Genomic DNA, 24,900 nt, shown 5'->3' with positions numbered 1-24,900 from the left:
TTTAATAATTTGGCTCTTGAATTTTTGCTTGTCTATTTTTCAACAAAAAAATATTAATTATAGGCATGTTTTAGAAAAAATGGTTGTCATAGAATGAGATTTTCGACAATTATAGATCTTAAAGAAATATTTTAAATAGTAAAAAAAATTATTTCTAAAATGTTAAAAGTATTTTAAAATAATAGATGTTTTTAAGGAATGTGTACCCTCCATAATGGGTGAGAATTAGGGTTATACCATAACATGTAATAAAACCACTAATTTTACTTAATTAACCATTACATTGAAAGTGAGAGGGACCTAATAGATCTACGCTTAATCCATCTTATGAAGAAAGCTCTGAAAGATTGATTAGGTTCCACTTGAGGTTAGGATTTTATTCCCTCTTTCTAAGTTGAATTGTGAAAATGTTGAAATTAGGGTAATGTTGAACACACACAGAATGTTGAGGGGGGGTGAATCAACATAAACTAAAATTCTGGACTTCAATCTTGCATTAACCATATTAATCTAGAAGTACACATCAAGGAGAATTAAATAAGAACATCATAAAACATTCACACAAGAACACAAACATTTTATACGTGGAAGACTCAAATTGAGAAAAACCATGATAAGTGTCAACTCACAAAATTAATCCACTATATAGAAATGGTTACAAAAGGGAGCTCATTGCTCTGAATTTTTTGACCAATACTAACTACTCCCAAGCCAAGATGCAAAAGGGACTTGTAGACCCGATGCTAATTACAACAGGGCAAGATACAATTTTACAATTTATAGAAAAAGAACTACATGAACAAAAGCATCTCTATATGTTAACCACAGTTTCTATTATAGCACAAATCCCGACCTAACAAAATATCCACACCACCAAGTCTCTAGATCACTAACCTTTTACCAACTGATACCTTTGCATTGCTTACATCGTCATCCTTACATTCAGTCACACATTCAATCACTGTTGTATTTCATATTCACGCATACATACATACATCATCTATCATGAATTTGTACATATATACCAATCTAGAACAATCATCTACACCAAGTTGGCCATAAAAGAGATTGTAACGTGTATGCATGCCTCTGACCCAAAATATACAACCAAGCCCAAAACATGAAACATATTGATCTTAATCCAGACAAAAAATAAAACTAACCAAGAAGCTTTGAACAAAAAAGAAACACCTAGATCATTGATCGATGCATGAAAGAGTCTTCTAGTAAACTCCAATACCAATATTGTAGACCCCTAAATTTGATTATTTTAATTAATTGAATTTAGTTAGCCCGAGCGCCTTTAATTAAATAATTACACATTATTTAATTATTTAATTAATTAAATTTGCCCCTTTCTTCTATTAAATATATCAAATGGATAATTTGACTATTTAATTCATTTTGACTTTTCCTCTTAATTTCCTCATAGAATTAATTAATTAAATTAATTAATTCAATTTTCCCACATGTCTCCTAACTCTCACCCTCATCTAACTCTTCCTCTAAAACTTACCCATTGGCTAACCATAGGTTTTGGTCAACCTTATCCTCTTTCCCTCACCATATGTGTGCACATTCCCAAAATATCTTGAATTTCCTAATATTTAGGATAATTTGACTATTTAATTCATTTTGACTTTTCCTCTTAATTTCCTCATAGAATTAATTAATTAAATTAATTAATTCAACTTTCCCACATGTCTCCTAACTCTCACCCTCATCTAACTCTTCCTCTAAAACTTACCCATTGGCTAACCATAGGTTTTGGTCAACCTTATCCTCTTTCCCTCACCATATGTGTGCACATTCCCAAAATATCTTGAATTTCCTAATATTTAGGAAAATTTCCTAAAATTTGGGGGAATATTTTAAATATCCTAATATTTGGAAATATCTTCATATTTGAAATGGAACCTTTTTATTTGTGTGGCTCTTTCCCAAATAGGCATGTGTCCTCAAGGACACATGTCATTCCTCCCCATGACACATGTCCTTCTCAAGGACACATGTCATTCCTCCCCATGAGACTTGTCCTTCTTAAGGACACGTGTCATTTCCATCCATGACATTTTCCCTTCTCAAGGACAAGTGTCTCTTTTTCATGCCTCCTCATCTCCTAGCCTAGCCTATTTAATCCCTTCATTTTCCTTCACAATCCATCCACTTCTCATTTTCATACCATTATAATGCCATTTTGAATCCTCATCTTACATCCATTTTGCATCCTCATCTTACATCCATTTTGCATCCTCTTTCATTTTCATGCCATCATAATGCAGAATTGTTTACTCCCCTTTTACACATCCGTTTCCATTTAGTTTAAATTCTCGCATCCCATTTTACCTTAATCTTCATCTTGTAGTTACCATCATGGAGTGAAATCGAGCATCTATCACATAGCAAGCATACATTGAACCAAATCGAAGGACAAAACCTCATCAAAAGGAGCTATTAAGTTTGCATTCTATTGCTTGTTAATTTTCTTTTTAGCTTTCACTTTATCGTCTAATCTTGAGTGTTTTGCTTGTTGATTGTATAGTTATATTGGTAAAATAGCTTTCAATCATTTTGCTGCTCACATTCATGCACACAAATATCTATAAACAAAACTCATTTGGATCAAAACACAAACACTCTAGACCAAAACATAGCTTTTGGACCCAAAACGCTACTTCTGGTCTACTTCTAGATTTTGGTCTACTTACACATCAAAGGAGTTGGCATCAATGAGAAGATAAAGACATATTTGTGGCAATCTCCCCCTTTGTCATTGATAAAAGCACATGCCAAATAGCTTGCCAATCCATTTATCAAAATTTTATTCCATCTCTACATCTTATCTTTTCTTCCCAAACTACTGCTCTTTCTCTATCTCTGCATCTTATCTTTTCTTCACAACTACTCTTTCTCTTCCCCTTTGCCATCAGAGACAAATAATATAGGAGACTCCCCCAAAGAAAAATAATTCATATATACAAGAATTAAATGTACTGCCATAAATAAATTAAGCACCTTGTAGGACCAAAGCAATGGCTCCACCATGCACTATTTGCAATTGTTGTAGAACAACATTCCAATCTATATCCATAGAGTTAAGAACTCTGATATGACTTTCCATTTCTAAAATAAAATTTTCAGCATCCTGACAACTTGATGGAGATGAGATATCAGTTTACAACTTCTTTGTATTCTTTGTCACTTTAACATTTCAAATATATGTATTTCAACTTTCTCGAAGTCTATCAAAGTCTTTCTTTATTGCTTCTTTCTAAACATTCCATAGCTCCAAATCCTTGTTCAACTTAGCAATTTTCATCCTTTCTGAACCATCTTCATTTGTCCAGGGATCAAAATTCTTTGAAATGTCCAATATTACTCTTTCTATATCTAAAATCTTTTTCTGAACATCTTCAGTGGCCTTTGGCCAAGATAGACTAACTTTAAACATCTCTATAGAATGATCTATGTTGGCATCAAGTGAGACTATCTTTTTCTTTAGCCTGACATTAGACTCTGAACACTTGATCTGCAGTCACTACAATCTCTAAGCTGTCATCTTCTTTTCAACAAATTTAGCAAGTCTTTCTTCAAAATTCATTGCTCCAACTTTCATCTTATTGAATCCTTTTCTCATTTGTCCTTCATCATTCCAAGATTCAACTTTAACTTCCAGAAGTTTCTCATGGAGAAACTTCAACATATCCTCAATCAAAACTCTTGAAACATAACTTTTCTTTCTTGCTTCAGATACTAAAGAGTTACCAAGTAATGGCATATGCTATGGAGATAACATATCAATACCTAATTTGCCTTGTGAGACAAGAACATGCAGCAACTTAGGTAAAATATCAAATTCAAAAACAACAGCCGATAGAATTACCAATCTTTTCAAAATCTAATCCTTTCATTTCTTCCTTTGGTCTTCCTTCTCCTTTCTCTTTCGCATTCTCTCCATCAAAAGAACTTCCACATGACTATAATAAAAAATCTAAGGCATTATCTACTTGTAAGTCTTCCAGGTTATCAAACATATCCGCAGACTCTTGTTCTGTCTCTTTCTCTTCTTCTCTCTCTGCCTCTGTATCAAAAATATCTACAATATCCAGAACCATTTTAGGTTCATCTACAAGCACATTTTCTCTGGATACCAGAGCAACACAACTTCCACTAGGTTCACCTGAATCAATTTTTTTTGAGATCTTCTCTGGATGAGAAGATAGTGAGATGGTAACTTGTTTTGCAACTTCCTCATCTATATCATTTGTTTGTCTTCTTATTCTCTTGATGTCCTGTGAGTCATTACCCATGATAAGATTTACTCTTTCCTTAGTGCGAAAATGGATGTTCAGGGCTTGTTGAACCTTCAATCAAGCTTCTTTACTCAAGGGACTACAAACCTTGTCCATTCAAACAATTAAAAAAATTGATTCTTTAGATATTACAACTTGTCTTTTCTCTACCAAAATCTCATAAATCTCTTTCAGAATTTCATCTTTAATTTTATTTAATGTTTTGTCAAACAAAATCATATACCTAATCACATCTTTTTGCAAAATATCTTTATTTATTGGTTCAAATTCATCATATGTTTCCAAAACTTAACTCAAGGTTTGATTATCAACTAGAGCATTAACTAAGCTTTCCAAGCACAATACTTCTACCTTTGGATTCTCCTCTTTCTTTGCAGACTTCCTCTTTCCTTGTCTGGAGAATGATCCTCTTTTCTACTTCTTTATCGATGGTTCTTTGTAATAAGCTTCTTCAAATTTTTGTTTTCTACTTTTGGGGGACATTACAAATCTTTCCTTTTCTAACTCCTCATAATTTCTCTCATCTGAATCTTTTACTTGTCTCTATGCTTTCATTTTCATTCTAGGTTTCTTTTTCTTCTTTGTAGATATATCTTCACTCTACACATTTTCAGATATCTTTGAAATGCTGGGTTCGGCTAGAGATGACAAGAATGTAGTCTTAGACATCTGGGGCGCATATTTCTATACAATTTTTGTAAGCCCCATTTTAGTGAATATCACATGCATTCTTTTATTTAAGGTCTTTGCAGATTTTTCTTTCCTCATACTCTCTTCAATTTCTTCCATAGTTCCAAATCAGTTCTCATTGTGATCCTTGTGCAATTTCTTCACTTGCTCAATGTTTCCTTCTACTATTTCATCAAACACTTCATAGTGAAGCTCTAGAATCTACCCAACTCATGGTTCCACTATAATGATATAGTAATTGTCCCTACTAACAACAAAAGTAAATGTGTCTTCGTATCAATTCACCAAGTCAAATGAAAACCTATATCTTTGTTGCATAGACAACTACAATTCCTTAAACCAACCACTGAAATCGCTTCGGTATTTCTTGTCATCCATCATACATCTTCTCACATAATCCCCTATATGCATCCCCAATGGAGATATTTTCTCCCATACAACATTATCTCTTCTGAGGAGTTCATTCAAGAACATGAAAGCTAGACAAATTATGAATGAACCAAACTTGAAATGATATTTTCTCTTCCTTGTTTTATTTAGGTTTTCCATTAAGAATTTCATAGATTTGAAAGGATTCATTACATACCACAATTCTAAAAGCTGTATGAATTGTTATAGCTATAGTCATACCTTCACAACTCTGAAAATAGATTTTTTACACCAATCATTTTGTTGCAATCTTCACTCCAAGCTTATTAATGTTTTAAATAGTAATTTTCCTTCCATCACATTTTTATCCCATCAAAGTGGTAACAGTATCATTCTTCACAAATCGCTTAGCCGATACTTCTCATATTTGACACAGACTGGTTAGGGTTTCGAGAACATCCTTCGTAATCTGATAGGGTTTTTCGAGATACACTGTGTTTCCATGAATATGGCTTAAAATGATTCTAATCCATTCAGTTTCATCAGAAAAATTAGGAAAATCTCTCCAAATGTTTAATCTAGCAGATCCAATGTTTTTGAATTCTTTCTTTTGAGTCACACCATCTCCTCTATCACTTTTTCCATAGGTAATCGAATTTTTGACAACTCACCTCTACCATTTCAACATGAATGCAAGCACATACATATTCAGTGTATAGACAATGAGCAGGTACCAAATAACACACTCCATCCTTATCGGTCAACAATGTGATGAATGGATATGGCTTCAACACTGGTGGAGGCCTCAATTTTGGATCAACGACAACTGGAATTGACATCACAAACTTAGGGTTTTCTTCAAAAAATAATTTGAGCTCCTCTTCACACTGATTTTCCTTAAGCTTTTACAAATGATCAAAATAATCAAGTGTCTTCTCAATATATTTTCTATTGAGAGGATAGGCATTAATGACAAGTATACATCTCAAAAACAACTTTCCCTTTATGACTTCCTTTTTTGACAATATTAAATTAACCATAAAACATTTTTAAGCACTTAAAAAATATCTTCTAACCTAATTGCTCCAAATTTGAGGGGCTGCAAGATATTTATTTCAATTCTCCCCCTTGGTCCAACAAGAAAATTCAATTTCTGGAGGAAGCAACACCATCAGTCGGTGTTAACACAAATTTTTTATTATGCTCTGTGTTTTCATCAGATTTCTTAAGCCACTTATTTTTCATCTTTTCCTTCTCAAGGTTAATGTCCACTTTCTTTGTTGATCTAAAGGACATATTGTTGGCATTTTTGATGTTTATGTTGTGATTGTCATTGATGGACACACACTTGTATTGAGATCCCCTTTATATGTATGAGCTCATGCTCAACCGGTATTTGTTCCAACCGGTATGTTGTACTCTAGTCTTTAGACTAGTAGTGATTTTGCAGAATGTGTTTTCCTGGTCGGAAGTGGCATGTCAACCCCAAGCAGTTCGCAGATCACAAGCGGTACAAGGAAGCAAAGTGGCACAACACATTCTTACCAGTCTTCATTTTTGTCAAATCGGCAACCGACATTTTTGTCAAACTGGCAACCGGCATTTTGTATGAACCAGTAACACTCTGTGATGAGTTACCAACCGACATTTTGTGATGAGTTACCAATCCACCGATTGTTTGACAGTGCCGACACATTGACGGTGATTCTTGTATCGTGTTACTGAGTATGTCTAGATTCACTGAACCTAGGAAATTGTAATGTAATCCTATTGGACCGACATGAAATTAGATTCCTTTAAAAGGACATTATGTCTAGGGTTTTAAAAGTTGTTGAAAGAGCTGCAAATCGGGTTTATGTTGAGCTAGGGTTTAAGGTGAAAGAGTAGAGAGATCTTATGAGAGGAGATCGAGTTGTAACTCAGAGTGAGATAGAGAAGACTGAAGTAATGCTGGAATGCATTAGCTATGAGCATACTGGATCTAACCAAGTAGTTTGTGCTAGTAGATAGATCAAACACTTGTTGATTACTCACATCTTTGACAAGTTTGTAGCCCTTAACCGGGTAGGCCTCAAAGCCTTTGTAAAATCCTCTAACAAGGTGGTTCACACATGTGAATCTAAAATCCTCTAACAAGGTAGTTTTTAATCGGACTTATCTCCTAACAAAGATTGAGATTCTTAACATGATCTGTTCTGGTGAAGAACATTGTAAGACCTTAACCGGTCTGGTTTCTATTCTGCAGATAGTGACTTGTGAGTTCCATTTCACCGTGGTTTTTTCCCAGTTGGGTTTTCACGTCAAATATCTTGTGTTATGGTTGTATTGCTTTTGTGGGTGAATGGTTTATTCGCATTTTGGTTTGTATGTGTGATAATCGGTTTGATTGTCAGATTGCTTTACCGGTTTATCTCTAGACCATGTAAGTGTTTTAGTGCAAAGATTTTTGGAATACTAATTCACCCCCCCCTCTTAGTATTCATCAATTGGTATCAGAGCCAACCTTTCTATAAGTTTAACCACTTGGAAAGAGATATGGGAGAATACACATTGAGGGAACTTACTCAACGGCTCACTAAGTCTGAGCAAGCCTATGATGATCTTATGGTCAAATACAAGGCATCTCAAGCAAAAAGAAGAGAACATGCAGAGAGGCTGATGGAACTATCTGAAAGTAGTTCTGAAGATGAAGCTAACATGGAAGCTATGATTGCTGAAGTGAATAAGATGAATGATTCAAACTCTAATCTGAGAAAGGAGTTGGAAGGGTTGACTATTCGGTTTAGTCAAGAACTTGAGAACCGGAGAAAGGCTGAAGATTTGGTAAAAGACAAAGATCATGAGATCTCCAAGTTGAAACAAGAGATTAGTGCACTAACTACTCACCTTCATGAGAGCATAATGGAGAAAGAAGACATGCAAGGAGAACTGAAAATTGCCATCTCAGAAAATGCAGGTCTTATGGAGACAAACACTGCTATTTCCAAAGAACTCTTTGAATCAAAGGAAATACTAGCTAAGTTTGGCAAAAGTATAGTCAGGCTAGAGCAAAAGCTTGAATCATCTAGACCGACAAAGAATACCAATGGTCTTGGTTTTTCTGAACATGAGGAAGGAGAATCCTCAAGGACAAATGCTGAAGCATCAAAGAAGCAACCGACACTCAAAGGAAAAGGTAAGCAAAAATTCAAACCTGTTTGCTTTAACTGTCTTAAAGAAGGACACATTGCCAATGTGTGTAAGAGCAAAGCCTACAATAATTTTTCTTATTTTATCAATAATATACTTAGATCCAATAAGTTCAATGGTCATTGTTATGCATGCAACAAGTTTGGGCATAGAGCATTTGAATGTAGGTCTATAATGGATAACACCGGAAGATATCCTCAGAGGACCAAAGGAATTGGTCCTGAATCTTTTATGAACCGGAACCACAACCGGTTTAATGTCCTCAACCATCAGTTAAGAAGCGGTGGTCATCAAGCGGTAACCGGATGGAGAGAAAGTTGTATGATCTATCGTGGTCATGGTCACACTACTGCAACATGCAGAAGGAAGAATGGAAACATGTACAATGGACCTTGGAGAACACCTGGACTTGTTTGCTATCACTGCAACAAACTGGGTCACATTGCAAGATTCTGTAGAATCAGAAAAAGTATATCTGATGATATATCAGTCACTCAGGAAGGAGAAATAGATGTTGAAATAGTTCAAGAAGACATGAAGAAAGTATGGAAGAAGAAACCAGTATTATTGGAGGAGGAACCGGTTTCTGCACCCAGTGTGGAAATATCTGAACCGACAAACTAAGCCTCAAAGGCTTAGGGGGAGCAAATGGCAAAATGCTTTCGAACCCCCGGTTAACACCAGTAAAAGACATTAACCGGTATGCTACACCTATTGCTTGGCAGAAGACCGGAAATGGTAAAGAGGCAAATTAGGGTTTATGCCCTAATATAGGAGCATTAATGATGGTAGGTGAGAGACATGTATAAATGCAATTTTCATATCATTTCTCACTATCTGTTTTTCAAGCGAAGAAAAGTTTTCAAGTGCAGAGCAAAGAGAAGGTGATTTGAGCCTAGATTTCGAGGAATTGGAGAGATTTGAAGGAGATTCAAATATAGTTTGCAATCAGCAAAGGAGAACTCAAAGCGGTGATTTGGCATCCGATGGAGAGCGAAGCAAAGTAGAATCAGGAAGCCCTAAATTCACATTTGAAAGGTATTTTTTGTATTCTTGAAATACTCTTCAATGGCTTCCGCATCTCATACCAGTTCAAGCACATCCATTAAGTCAGAAAATTTCATTCAGAGGAAGTCCAAGTATAATGCTTTGTCACAAGTCCCAGCTGGAGTCATAGTCGAAGAAGGAATTTCTGACTATATTGATTGCAAGATAGAAGACATAGGGTCCTTGGCCATTCACACTCAATTAGGTCTATTTTGTGGAAAGGATAAAAGGATCAAACCGGAGTTCAGTATCTTAGAGAAGAAGAAACTCCATAATGCAGTGTATTTTATGGAAGATTTCACAGAGGATCACATCAGAATCATCCTGAGCAGAGTCCATGGTGACAAGATGTACCTAGAGAGAATGCATGATATCACGCCTGAGGCAATTCATGCAGTCACCGGTTTCTACAACACAGGGGAAGTACCAGCCCTGAGAACGGTAAGCAAAATGGAAATGACCAAGCTCACCAGTTCGACAAGTGATTCATGAGGTATGATAGTTAATTCTATCAAGGATGAACTGGTAAAATACGCCTGCATGGTGGTAGGCTACAGGACATTCTCAGCCAGAAGGATTAATTCTGTATCTGCTACAGCGGTAAATGTCGCTTACCAGATGATTATAGAGGATAAATCATTTGACTTATGCACCGGTATGCAAAGGCAACTCCTATCAAATCTCAAGGCAATAAAAAAGGACAATTCACTGAGATTTAAATTTGGACAACTACTGGTAGGATTGTTTTTCTATTTCCAAGGCTACTTTTCAGGTGTAGGAGATGTCCAGTGGTCCCCTGACCAACTGGTAACCAAGCATAAAAAGGAAAGTGTGCAAGCTATTGGAACCGGCTACCCTGAGATCCTGAACAAATAATTTGATGAGTTCAGAAGAAAAATGAGTCAGAGGATGAGAATCTTAGGTGACATAGTGAAGAAGTATGAAGATGACATCTGTTTCACTATTCAGGTGGACAAATGTCTAATGGAGGCTGTTGAGCCTAGAATGGAGGAAGTGGAGCCTATGGGCTATGAAGTCATGTATGACATGTTGGAAGGGTATGCTTCAACCCTTATTGCCTCACCTCTTGATCCAAAGGCAAAGCAAATCGGAACCTACTTGGAGAGGATCGCACCGGTTGAAGAACCATCAGTGAAGAAGGGAAAAGAACCGGGAGCCAAGAAAGCTAAGGCAATGCCTGCGGCATCAGCACCAGCTACCACTGAGACTCCAAAAGTGACCAAGCGGTCACCGGCAAAGAAGAAATCAGAGGCAACACCGGCAAAAGTCTTCGAAAGAAAGAGGAAGACTAAGGCAAATGAACCAGACTCTGAAGAAACTGAGTCTGATGAATATCCAAAGAAGGCTAGACAGACCAAGAAGGTGAAGAAGAATGAACCAGCAACATCCACACCGGTAAATATAGATATCTCCTCTTACAAACCTTTGACACATTGTCAAAGAATAGTAAAGAATATTAGGAGAAAGTTACTTCATGATTTAATTGATTATTATGATGATTTCAATAGTGAGGAAAAAGATGAAGTACTGCAGGAGATTATTCTTTATTTATATAGAAATGACCGATCACCATCAGAGATTAGGGAGAAAGTTTTTGCACATTACTTCCCTGAACTCTCAAACTCAGAATTATTTGATGTATTAGATCAAAATAAAGTTCTCTTCTTCACAAGGAGAAGAAGACTCTGGTTGTTGGAAGGAAGAGTTGATGATGTAGAAAAGGATACACATCAACACATGGCCCATGCTATCAGTTCACAGAAAGCTCAAATGGCCAACCTCCAAGCAGAAAAGGAACCGGTTATTTCCAAACCGGATGAAGTTTTTGATGAGGAAGGAAACCTGGTGGAGGAACCAATCGACACCATGGATGTCGGTGCCCTAGATACAGAAGATGTCACTCAGGGAACTGAACAGTGGCAACAGGCCGATCAGGGTGGTGAACAAGCTATGGACACACAGGAAGCGGCAAAAGACAAAGAAGAAGAGAAAAAGAAGAAGGATGAAGATGAGAAATAGATAAAGGAGGAAGAGAAAAAGAAAGAAGAAGAGGAGAAAAGAAAAGATGAAGAGAAAAAGAAGCAAGAAGAAGAAAGGAAAAAGAAAGAAGAAGAGGACAAGGAAGAAAAGAGGAAGAAGGAAGAAGAAGAAAAGAAGAAGAAAGAAGAGGAGAAGAGGAAGAAGGAAGAGGAAGAAAAGAAGAAGGAAGAGGAAGAAAAGAAGAAAAAGAAAGAGGAAGAGAAGAAGAAGAGGGAAGAAGAAGAAAAGGAAGAGCAGAAGAGGAGAGTAGAGGAGAAGAAAAAGGCAGAAGAAGACAAGGAAGAAGAGAAGAGAAGAGAAGCGGAAAAGAAGAAAGTTGAAGAAGCCAAGGAATGTGAAGCGGCAAAAAGCTCTTAGGTGGAGACTCCAAAGGCAACCCCCACTAGTTGATCTCTCTAGTCCTATCGATCTCCAATCTGCAAGTGAGTCGGAACTTATGCAGAGCATCAAGGTTTCTCAAGAGCTCCTTGAGATCATCCGCAGGACAAAGGAACAAGACATCATTCAGGCAGCTGTAGACACGCTCACCGGTTTAATCCCCGGTACTAATCTTCCTGACACTGATTCATCACTAGCACAACTCAAACTTCTATGTACTATAGTGGATGATCAGGTGCAGAGCCTAGAAGAAGCAGCTAAGGCCAATGTAAAGAAAGAGCACCAAAAGGCTCTTAATGTTGCTCTGGTGAAGAAACTAAATGAGCTTAGGACTGAACTGTCAAAGGATCAAAAGGACATAAGGAGTGCTTTAGATGAGGGAAACTTGCTACTCAGCAAAATCTGTCAACCTCATCTGTTTTGTGATGATGTGCTAGCTAAGAAGCAACAGCTTCAAATGGACTTACAATCCTACTTAAGCACATTCAAGACTCCTTACGACTCCTTTGCGGCATATGGGCAAATTGTTCACCAGTTCCAGATCCAGTCAGCCAAGATAGAGCAAGAGATCAGCACAAGATCTAGGGATTTGCAGGAACTTCAACTGGTATTACTTCCATGACTACAAATTCTTCAGAAATGCTATCTGAACCTGGAAGCATTGACAGTCACCCAAGAACTGAGCACAATAGAGGCCATGGAGGAACAGGTATCACAAATGCAGACAGAGAAGGAAGTGACAACCTCCCTACTTGAGTCCTAGTCTCTCTCCATGAAACAATTTTTGCAGGACTACAAAGTGGTTTTTGACAAGTATTATTCATTATTGTCATAAACTCTTTTATATATATGGAAACAGGTTTTTGCAGCGGTACTTTGTCATTGTTGGCAAAGGGGGAGAAGTACATGGTTTTAATTAAAATTTTGATGGTCTTAAATTTTGAAATTTTGATATATCAGGGGGAGAAGTATATCAAAGGGAGAAGTATCTTTTTTTTGAAATTTTGATATATGATGTGATATATGCTATATGCTTTGATGATTATGCTCTGAATGCAAAATTGCTATACACTCTGTTGATTAAGGGATAGTGTATATGCTTAGGGGGAGCAATTTTGTTAGTGGCAAGTTTTTGTTGTAAAACACTTAGATGTCAAAATTTTATTTTCCTAAGTGTTGCCATCAATGCCAAAGGGGGAGATTGCTGGCATTTTTTATGTTTATGGTGTGATTGTCATTGATGGACACACACTTGTATTGAGATCCCCTTTATATGTATGAGCTCATGCTCAACCGGTATTTGTTCCAACCGGTGTGTTGTACTCTAGTCTTTAGACTAGTAGTGATTTTGCAGAATGTGTTTTCTCAGTTTGAAGCGGCATGTCAACCCCAAGCAGTTCACAGATCACAAGCGGTACAAGGAAGCAAAGCAGCACAACACATTCTTACCAGTCTTCATTTTTGTCAAACTAGCAACCGGCATTTTTGTCAAACCGGCAACTAGCATTTTGTATGAACCGGTAACACTCTGTGATGAGTTACCAACTGGCATTTTGTGATGAGTTACCAATCCACCGATTGTTTGACGGTGCCGACACATTGACGGTGATTCTTGTGTCATGTTACTGAGTATGTCTAGATTCACTGAACCTAGGAAATTGTAATGTAATCCTATTGGACCGACATGAAATCAGATTCCTTTAAAATGACATCATGTCTAGGGTTTTAAAAGTTGTTGAAAGAGCTGCGAATAGGGTTTATGTTGAGCTAGGGTTTAAGGTGAAAGAGTAGAGCGATCTTATGAGAGGAGATCAAGTTGTAACTCAGAGTGAGATAGAGAAGACTGAAGTAATGCTGGAATGCATTAGCTATGAGCATACTGGATCTAACCAAGCAGTTTGTGCTAGTAGATAGATCAAACACTTGTTGATTACTCACATCTTTGACAAGTTTGTAGCCCTTAACCGGGTAGGCCTCAAAGCCTTTGTAAAATCCTCTAACAAGGTGGTTCACACATGTGAATCTAAAATCCTCTAACAAGGTAGTCTTTAATCGGACTTATCTCCTAACAGAGATTGAGATTCTTAACAGGATCTGTTCTGGTGAAGAACATTGTAAGACCTTAACCGGTCTGGTTTCTATTCTGCAGATAGTGATTTGTGAGTTCCATCTCACCGTGGTTTTTTCCCAGTTGGGTTTCCACATCAAATATCTTGTGTTATGGTTGTATTGCTTTTGTGGGTGAATGGTTTATTCACATTTTGGTTTGTATGTGTGATAATCGGTTTGATTGTCAGACTGCTTTACCAGTTTATCTCTAGACTGTGTAAGTGTTTTAGGGCAAATATTTTTGGCATACTAATTCAACCCCCCCTCTTAGTATTCATCACATATTAGATATGTTTCTACAATATCTTGACATATGCCATACTTTGTTGCAATTGTAGTAAATCAAACTCCTTTAATGCTGATTTTCATACTTTCCATTACTTCTCAATATATTAGATGTTTTTTCTTCAAATTCTTTATGCCCATATCTATTACAAGAGTAACATATTCCATGAAATGATTGTCCAACATTTTTGTTTTTGTATCCATTGAAAATCATCTTGTTCCTACACTCATTTGATTCATGTTCAAACTTGTTGCATGAATAGAATCTTATCACAATAGGTTGATTTCTTATCGGAATCCTACATTCACTATCTCTATGTCCATATCTATTGCAAGTAAACCAATCAGCCTTAAAAGTGTACCTTTAGAAACTAGAGGAGATTTTTGGACATTCTGAATCAGAGGATCATTGTTCTTCACTTTCTCTTTAGGATATTCACCTTCTTCATATCCCAAACCTTCTTTTTCTTTTCTTTTCTTTTGAGCACTAAGTATAGCATCAAGAACTTCACTTCCACCTTTTGAATTCAGGCCTTTGTCAATATGTTCCTTTGCCTCCTTCAATTCCTTTTTCATCTTATGCACCTCTTCTCAAGTTTAATACAATCCTATTTTTATATTCAACTTTGTATCAAGACCATCCATGTTCTTTCTTCCTTCATCTAGCACCTTTCTTAGGTGCTCAATTGTGTCTTCACCTTTTATTAATTTGAATTTTATCTCATCCTGATCTACAAGAGCGGATCTCAGTTCTTCATCCATATCAACTACACCCTCACATTCATAGTCACTTTGTTCCATGTCATCAATATCATTAAGTTCTTCTTCAAACATACTGTTTAAAACTTCAGATCTACCTCAAGAGGTTAAGCTTACTCAAGAGGAACCAAGCTCTAATACCAATTGTTGAACACACAACAAATGTTGAGAGGGGGATGAATCAACATAAACTAAAATTTCGGACTTCAATCTTGCATTAACCAGATTAATTTTGGTGTACACATCAAGAAGAATTAAATAAGAACATCATAAAATATTCAGATAAGAATACCAATATTTTATACGTGGAAAACCCAAACTAGGAAAAACCATGGTGAGTGTCAACTCACAAAATTAATCCACTATATAGAAATTATTACAAAAGGAAAACCAAAACCAGGAAAACCCATAGTGAGTGTCAACTCACAAAATTAATCCACTATATAGAAATGATTACAAAAGGGAGCTCACTACTTCAAACTTGCTAACCAAGGATAATTTATCTTAGGGAAAGTTACAAAATGGACTTGTAGACCTAATGCTAACTACAATAGGGCAAGATACAATTTTATAATATATAGAAAAAGAACTGCATGAACAAAATAATTTATATATGTTGTTATAGAACAAATCCTAACCTGACAAAATATTTAGACCATTCAAAAAGAAAGAAAAAAAAAATGATTGTAATCTCAATATATGTTAACAACTAGATTTTATGTGTTAATGAATTTAATTATGTGTTAATGAATGTTAATGAATGATATGTGTTAATGAATGTTGATGAATGTTACTTGTTAATGAATGTTAATGAATGATATGTGTTAATGAATGTTGATGAATGTTACGTGCTAATGAATGTTATGTTTTATTAATGGATGAAAGAATGTTAGACATTAACAGGGAATTTAGAGTGATATTAGAGGGGGGGGGAGGGGCCAAATGAGCTTCCACCTTCACATGGTTGGCCCTATTAAGTAGAGAATATTAAACTATTCTTGAAACAAAGAGAATCTCAATAAGGTAACACACTTTTCAATATTTCATTATGCTCCACTGTTAATCTTATTGATGTTAAGCATCTTGTTTGCAGGTTACATATTCAGTGTTGCAAGTTGTGAACATGCTTCTACGAGACAGTTCCCAATTACAAGTGAATGCATGCCTCATTGGTTTTGTGAGTTTATTTTGTTCTAGAATAGACACACTTTCTCTGTTCATTCCTTAACATTTGTTCATTTTGTTTTAGAATAGACACACTGCCTCATTTTGTTCATTCATTGTTCATTTTGAGTTTATTTTGGGTCGAATTTAAGAAAGAGCATTCATAAAAGGACGCAAAACTATTGGAAACTAACTTTTAAACTAAGTTACTAATTCTTCACTAAAACCCCTGGATCCTAATTCTGATTCTGCCTGGGTCCTGGTCCAATCCTGATTCCCCTTGGATTCCTCCAAGGTCCTTCTTACGTGGTTGGGTCCTCAGTGATTATTCATCATCTGTCGTACCTAATTTTGGGGCAAATTAATAAAGTAGTGTTGGCTGCAAAGTGTACAATTTAAATTTCTATCTCATATACACTACAACCTTTTGTAAGGGGTGTGATTTGACCCAAACTTCTATTCAAATTGCAATTCTCATAAATACATAGCATGTCATCATTGGTGCAATCTGATCTTTATTTCTATTTTTATTGATTTCTTCATACTGTCATAAGGATGTGAAACTGCTATTAGTGATTTCTTATTGGTCAACTGGTTATCATATTGATTAGTAATTAGCTCTAAGATCTTCCAATAGTTATATAGTGGGATTATTTATCACTATATTTTGTTGTCCTACTATTTTGATGACTAGATCTAGTATTGTCAATATTGTTTTGAGGGTTTCAAGACCTAACTAAGAATCATTAATCAAATTGGTTTCTATATCTATGCAATTCACTGTATGACTGTTTACTTTGATTTCATTTTAGTCTATCATAAACTAAATAAATTCAAGATTACATTTGCTCTCAACTTCTTTTATATCATTAGAGTAGATTTTATGTCATATATATATATATATATATATATATATATATATATATATATATATATATATATATATATATATATATATATATATATATATATATCTGTGTGTGTGTGTGTGTGTGTGTGTGTGGGTGTGTGTGTGTGTGTGTGTGGGTGTGTGTGTGTGTGTGTGTATGAACATACCCATACCCATACCCAAGGATTTGTTTTTGCCGATTCCGTGAATCCGTACCCGATTCTGTATCTGTATGCATACCCAAATCGATAACTTAGTTGTTAAATTATCTAAAATCCATCTTGTCTCATGTATGACCTATGGGGGGCTTCTAACTGATGAAATTATCCTCAAAACTCTACCTTTTCAGGCCTCAAACTAATGATGAACTTAGAAATCCACATTTTCTCTAAAAACTAATGCTTGAACTATTGAATGATACTAAGAACTTGCATTCTAACTTGAAGTTCAATTAACTTAAACTCCCACCCTTTAGTCATTTCCATGTGCATGTTTATGGTAGTCCAATCTACTAAAAAATACTACCATGACTGCACTTTCATTTCTCATAGAAGGTGATCATATCTCCATGTTGCATTGTCTAATCTCAAACTTACTGTCATGTGCCTTTGTATTTAAAACCTGATTTCTATCACAATCCTTATTCTTCACTCCTCATTACTGGTCTGCAATAATGTATCACAATTTTATAGAGCCTATGTGCATGCCTTATGACTATTACATCTTTGAATTCCTTTGAGTTCTTTTTTTTCTTTGATAGACTTCATCTTCTTTGCTTTGTGACAAGGCTTTTATGGACTACAATTGGCATAGATGGAATCTCCTTGTATTGCCCTTAAGTTTGGGGCCTTGAAATGGAGTGTACGCCTTATGATGGCACTGTCTACTTTGTGTTCTACAATATTCTCATGTCTCCAACTCAGATGATTATCTTTTATGACTAGATATATCTTTGTAAGTGTTTTCTTTGTTAATCATTATCTCCTTGAGTTGTGTATGCCTAAGATTCAAATATTGTTCTTAATAGTCTTGTTGCTCACTATTTTGTATTGTTTTCCTTAGGCATGTGCACTATCACATGTTTCCATTTAAACAAGGTCTAGGACTATACCTAACCCTACACTATTATCCATGATTGCATACTGAGTTCTAGGTCTCTATCTTTATAATATCCTCCTTTGATAGTATTTTTAAACAACAATATGACTATTTGTATGACTATTTATGAATGCTTTATGTGTTGGCTACAAGACATTTTTGGCATTTACTATTATGATTCCTTATGATAAGTCTTCTTGCATGCATTCTTGTAGCTATTTCATCTTTATCTTCCTAATAATGAAGTACCTATTGTGCTTAATCCTTTGTTAGCTCATTGATATTAATGCTACTGATATTAAGCCTTTGTAATCGGCAAAAGTCAACCCGATGATAACACCGACAAGTAGAAGCATGTGATTGGGATAGCATACACCGTTTAAGTCCATCGACAGAACACAAACTAGTGACAATGGAGAAATCTTATCTTGTTGATAGCTGATGAGGCTATCGGTAAAAATTATCTTGATGGACAATGGCAAAAAGTAAAATGCATTGGCAAAGGTTACGATGATAAAGGGTCATCGATGTAGACAAAAGCAGTCGGGATTTTTTTTTTTTTAATCTTGGGGAAGGACAGAATTTTGACGAACACCACAAGACAGCCGACGATGTTGCCATAAATGCGATGATAAAAACATCGCAGGATGCAGCCTCATCCATCGTCTTAATGGTTGAAATTTTGACATACCCTTGAAGATGGTCCATTGCCAGAACACACACTACCGGCAATTGAGAAATCATGTCTTTCTGATAGTCGATGAGGCTATCGGTAAGACTTATCTCGATGGAAACTGGCAAAAGTAAAATGCATCGGCAAAGGTTACAATTTTAGAGGGTCATCGACAAAGGTTACGATGATAAAGGATGCAACGAGGTTAGAATTTCAATGTGTCCTCATCAAACAAACATGTCGCCTAGTGGCAATGGAGAAATATTGTATTGCTGATAGCCGATGATGCTATTGGTAAGACTTATCTCGATGGACACTGCCAAAGTAAAAATGCATTGGCAAAGGTTATGACAATAAATAAAGGGTCATTAGCAAAGGTTACGACGATAAAGGATGCAACGAGGTCGGAAGTTCGATGCGTTGTCAACAAATCATACCACAGGTGCATAGAAATTTTTGATGTGGTGTCATCTAATTTTCGACATGAAACCCATCATCGGAATCACGGACAAAAAAATATCGACGAACAAATACATCAGAATTCTGACGTTTAGTTATTTGAATTCCAACGAACGGTCATCGGAAAACTACTCCAAATGTACTAGTGTTACAAGTTAGTTCATTGTTTTGATTGTCAAGTTACTTGCAAAGTCGAGTCTCTACAACATAATTACAAGTTGTATTGTTATTTGCAATTGAGTCTTTAAGACTCGAGTGCAACTAAGGTCCCTTTAGTTGAGCATTCTTGTAACAATCAAGTGGGGGTTTTATATCCAACATTGCAAGTAAATCAACTTTATTTGTAATTGGGGTTTTGAAACCCAATTACAAATTTACTTTATAAATGAATAGAGACACACTTGATCACTTGCAATCGGGTTCTAGAGACCTGGCTGCAAGCATGTAGGGATTATTTTCATTGCAAGTTAAAATTACTTGTAGTCAAGTCTCTAGAACCCGATTGAAGGCCCTTCATGTTCCACCATTGGCATTGCAGTCGGTCCTTGTATGTTTTACACCATGACCTTCCCATTCATTGGTTTACATGCATGAACTTGTTTATTTTTCAAAGTATTAACACTTGTAATCAGGCCCTCAAGACCCAATTACAAGCTTATTCGCCAAGTGAAATGTGTTCTTACTTGTAATAGGGCTTTGAGGACCCGATTACAAGTGTTCATTATTATCTCTTCCTCATCTTTTGCTTTTAATTATTGGGTTTCCTGAGTATACTTAAACACATAATTGTGTTCACTTGTAATCGGGTTTCAGAGACCCAATTCCAAGTGATTTCAAAACTTTCATAATGTTGTTCACTTGCACATAATCTGCCAAAATCCACTCTTCAAAAGCAAACTATCAAGTTTTTTCCATATGTTTGCAATGTTCATAAATCCAAGCTAAAGAGGCAATTTTCTTACAAGCAAGGATAAGATACTTGAAAAAGAGGTGTCTTGCAATAAGTGTAAAGAGGATCCTTGGAGGAAAAGTGATCTTTTCTCAAAGACATCTACCCCCTAAAAGGAGTTCTTGAACAAACATAGCATCTTCTACCAAATGAAGAGAAGGAGAACACAAATGCCTACCTTCCTCCCATTACTAGGTGAAAGGGGATTCTAATGAAGGATGACACACTCTTGACCTAAAGTGAAGTGTTATTTTTATAATAGATATACATTTCCAAGTGTAAAAGAGGTTGTATTCAAGGATACATGATTGTTGTAGAAGAGAGAATCCTTGAGAAAACAACAACTTCACACAAAGAATAACATCAAATCATAAGAAAACACCACTTAACAAAAGAAAAGTGGATCCTTAGAAATGATAGGAAAGATCAATGTCCCCCAAGTATGGGGACAATGAGAAGGATTACACAACCTCTAAGGAGATATTAGATATAAGCAATGCACAATGCACTCACATGAAGGAATGTTCCATGCAAAGACATTAAGATATGTAAAATGCAACTCTAAAGACGAGGTAAGCTTCAAACTGAAAGAGAGAATTATATGAACAATCACAAAATCTCCTAAGAAGAGATTAATCATAAGAGACATACCATTACATGCAATAAAGGACATCAAATTATGAAAAATGCACAACCCCTAAAGGGAATAGTGAAACCTTAGATAGAGAGAAGAAATAGGATAATATTCTTGCCCCCCAAGGGTAGAGGCAACAAAGAATTATGTTGCTACCCCAAAATGATTGATATTGAGAAAGAATCACCTCTTATGACAAATAGCCCCCAATTAAGTTAACTACTAACTAGTGTCATTGGGTGAAGACTGTTGTCCTCATTTTGGAACTTTCAAAAATTAGACGACCCCATTAATTTTTGCTTAATATTTATGATTTTAAGGTTCTAAGGCATGTTTTCCAAGGTGGAAAGTATGTATTTATTGATGTTAAGTCAATCACAAGCTTATATTCCATCTCTGTGAAAGTTTCAGTTGATTATTGTCTTCATTCTCCTAGCTTTTTGTGCAATTTCAGGTTTTAGGCCAGTCACTGCAAGTAGTAGGAACTTTTGAATGACATTACAAGTAAAAGAACTTACTTGTAATAGAGCCTCTAAGACTTGATTACAAATTAGTTAATTGTTTTGATTGTCGAGTTACTTGCAAATTCGAGTCTCTAGAGCATCATTACAAGTTGTATTGTTACTTGCAATCGGATCTTTAAGACCCCACTGCAACTAAGGTCCCTTTAGTTGAGCATTCTTGTCAAAGTCAAGTGGGGGTTTTAAGTCCAACATTGCAAGTAAATCAACTTTACTTGTAATCGGGGTTCTGAAATCCGATCACAAGTTCACTTCATAAAAGAAAAGAGACACACTTGGTCACTTGGATTTGGATTCTAGAGACCCGACTGCAAGTGTGTAGGGGTTATTTTCATTGCAAGTTAAAATCACTTGTAGTCAGGTCTCTAGAGCTCGATTGTAAGCCCTTCATGTTCCACCATTGGCGTTGTAGTCAGGCCTTATAAGTTTTGCATCATGACCTTCCCATTCATAGGTTTACATGCATGAATTTGTTTATTTTGCATAGTATTAACACTTGTAATCGTGCCCTTAAGATCTGATTACAAGCTTATTTTCCAAGTGCAATGTGTTCTTACTTGTAATCAGGCTTTGAGGACCCGATTAAAAGTGTTCATTATTATATTTTCCTCATCTTTTGCCTTTAATTTTTGGGTTTCATGACTACAATTACAAGTTCATACTTAAACACATAGTTGTGTTCACTTGTAATTAAGTTTCAAAGACCCTATTCCAAGTGATTTCAAAACTTTCATAATGTTGTTCACTTGCACACAATCTCCCAAAATCCGCTCTTCAAAGGAAAACTATCAAGTTTTTAAATTTTTTTGCAAGTAACTCTCACTTACAATTGGGTCTTCAAGACTCGACTACAAGTGGAAGTGCAAAAGTTTTTCCCTACATTGCACTTGCATTCCACCTCCCAAAACCTGAAATTGGTCCAAAATACACTAAAAAACACTTGAAAATGAGTCTTTAGGATCCAATTACAAGTGAAAACTTGTATTTTCCCATTACACATATGACTTTGCATGTTTGTTCTCCACAATTGTAAGTCAATGCTCTTGTTTTTCCACACATGTAATGCAGTCCTCAAAACCTGAAATTTACTTGTGAGACCATTTTTTGCATTAATGTATCCCTTCCCTTGTCAGTCTAGTTTGTACACACGATCTATCAAACCAAGAAATCAAGGCATGGGCATTGTTTTATAACAATTTCATATTGAATAAGGTGTCATGGGTTCTTCATCAGTGAACAAAAGAAGAAGAGATACAATAGTAATTCATGGGGTAGCCCAGGGTCAATAATCCTCATGAAGTCATCCAGTGACAAAGTGAATCAAGCATGGAGAAAGAATAGAATGAAGAGAATAACTTCTCTCCAGAAGAAATGGCACTACCCCAAGCATTTGATAAGGTTGAAGTTTGTTGGCCAAGGACACAAAGACTATCAAGGGTGCAAGTTCTTGTTCCGATTCAAGATGCCATTCCCGAACCCGAGTACTTCAATCACATAGTATCTTATAATAGCCTGAAGATCAAACAAAGGATGATGTAAATAGAGTCTTGTCTCTAGACACTTAGTTTCAATTATGCATTTATAATTTCATTTTGACAAATTACATGTAATGTCAGAAATTGTAATTGCAGGAGATCATATCACTTGCATTGTTGTAAATTGTAATTGCATGTAAGAAAATTACAAGTCGAAAGACAATAGGACTATAATTTCAACAAGCCGTAGTTATTTAGTTAGTTAGTTGTGGAATAAGTCTCAGTTAGTTAGACTTCTCCCACATTTTTCTCTTAGCCCCTCTCTTATATATACACAAGGGTGCTCTTTTTAATAAGAATATTTTTGGCAATGCAACAAAATTCTTCCAATTTATATGTGCACTCTAAGACTTTAATCTTAGATGTAAATTTAATTGCTTTCAATAAAAGAGGCAAGTTGTGTTGAGACTTTGTGCCAATTCAAGTTATTATGTGACAACATTTTTTGGAATTGATTGTGATTTTCGTTCTATTGTTCAAGAGGGATTTAAATTCAATTTTTCAGACTTTGAGTTGCTAATTGTATTTAGAGTTATAGGTTTGATTTTCAAACTTGGTCTTGTAGACTTTGAGTTTCTTATCATATTTTAAGCTAGTGTAGAGAGCTCAAGTAAGGAGATAACTTGTAGACTTTGTGTTTCTTTTATTTCTAAGACTTTTGCATCTAAGGTGAAGTGCATCATATAGACAGACTTTGAGTTTTTGTGTGTTGTATACTGTTATCACTTTGTTCTTTCATTTCTATTTTCTCATCTTGGGGAAGGGATGGGAGTCTTTGTGCTTTCATGTAAAACTTGCTTCTATTCATGTTCTAAAAATCCTACAAAAAGTTTCATTTTGTATTTACTGTTGATGTTGTAACTTCTTTTCTGAAAGAAGAGAAATAATATTGTATGTTTTGAAGAAAGAGATTAATTTGTCAGCCCACCCAAATTAGATTAGTGTTAGTAGTAGTAAAGGGAGAGCCTTTCCTTAGAATTAGGAGAGTTTTTACTTACATGTTATGGCTGAAAACCACAATTTTGCACTCCTCCCTAGGTGTACAAAATTTTCAACCAACAAGGAGCAACATGGAGATTGAATGGAGTGCTAAGGCACCACCTCTTCACCAAGAAAGAGTGCAAGATTATTTGTAAGAGCTACAGGAGATCTATCATATTGGTCTTGAACAAATATTTTAAATGCTTTATAACTACCAAGACAATGAGAATAATTATGATGAAAAAGACAATGCTCATCACCTTCTTATGCTTATAATTTTAATTAAGTCTAATGAAAGGAAAAACAACATTCTTATCATATTTCAATCTCCAAAATATTTTAGTTTCTAAATTCTCTTTGCCATCAATGGGAGTAGGACTTGTCTCTTGAGATGTAGGACATGGGTTGTTTGAAGAATATGGATTGTCATCTATTAGTTTAACTATGCCATTATCAATGAGTCCTTGCATTCCATTTTAAAATTCAGACAATCACTGGTATCATGATCATTAGTTTAATGATGTGACCAAAATGGAGTGTTTGAGGAAGAAGCACCTTGAGATGGACGATATGCTCTATGTCTTGCAATATACTCCTTAAAGTTTTGAATTATAAGGATGACATTGATAAAATCTGAAAAGATTATAAACCCAAAAAACTAGTGCAAATGAATACATATCTAAACTATGAATGCAAATGATATGAAATCAAAGTAGCAACACATAGTTAGTATCCAAGAGAGTAATGCAAATGCTAGAAGCAAAATAGCATTAAGAGGATGCAAAATCAAGATATGT

This window comes from Cryptomeria japonica, chromosome 8, assembly GCF_030272615.1.
Source record: "Cryptomeria japonica chromosome 8, Sugi_1.0, whole genome shotgun sequence".
Classification (NCBI taxonomy): domain Eukaryota; kingdom Viridiplantae; phylum Streptophyta; class Pinopsida; order Cupressales; family Cupressaceae; genus Cryptomeria; species Cryptomeria japonica.
The sequence above is the reverse complement of the archived record's forward strand: the minus strand, read 5'-3'. Positions refer to the sequence as shown.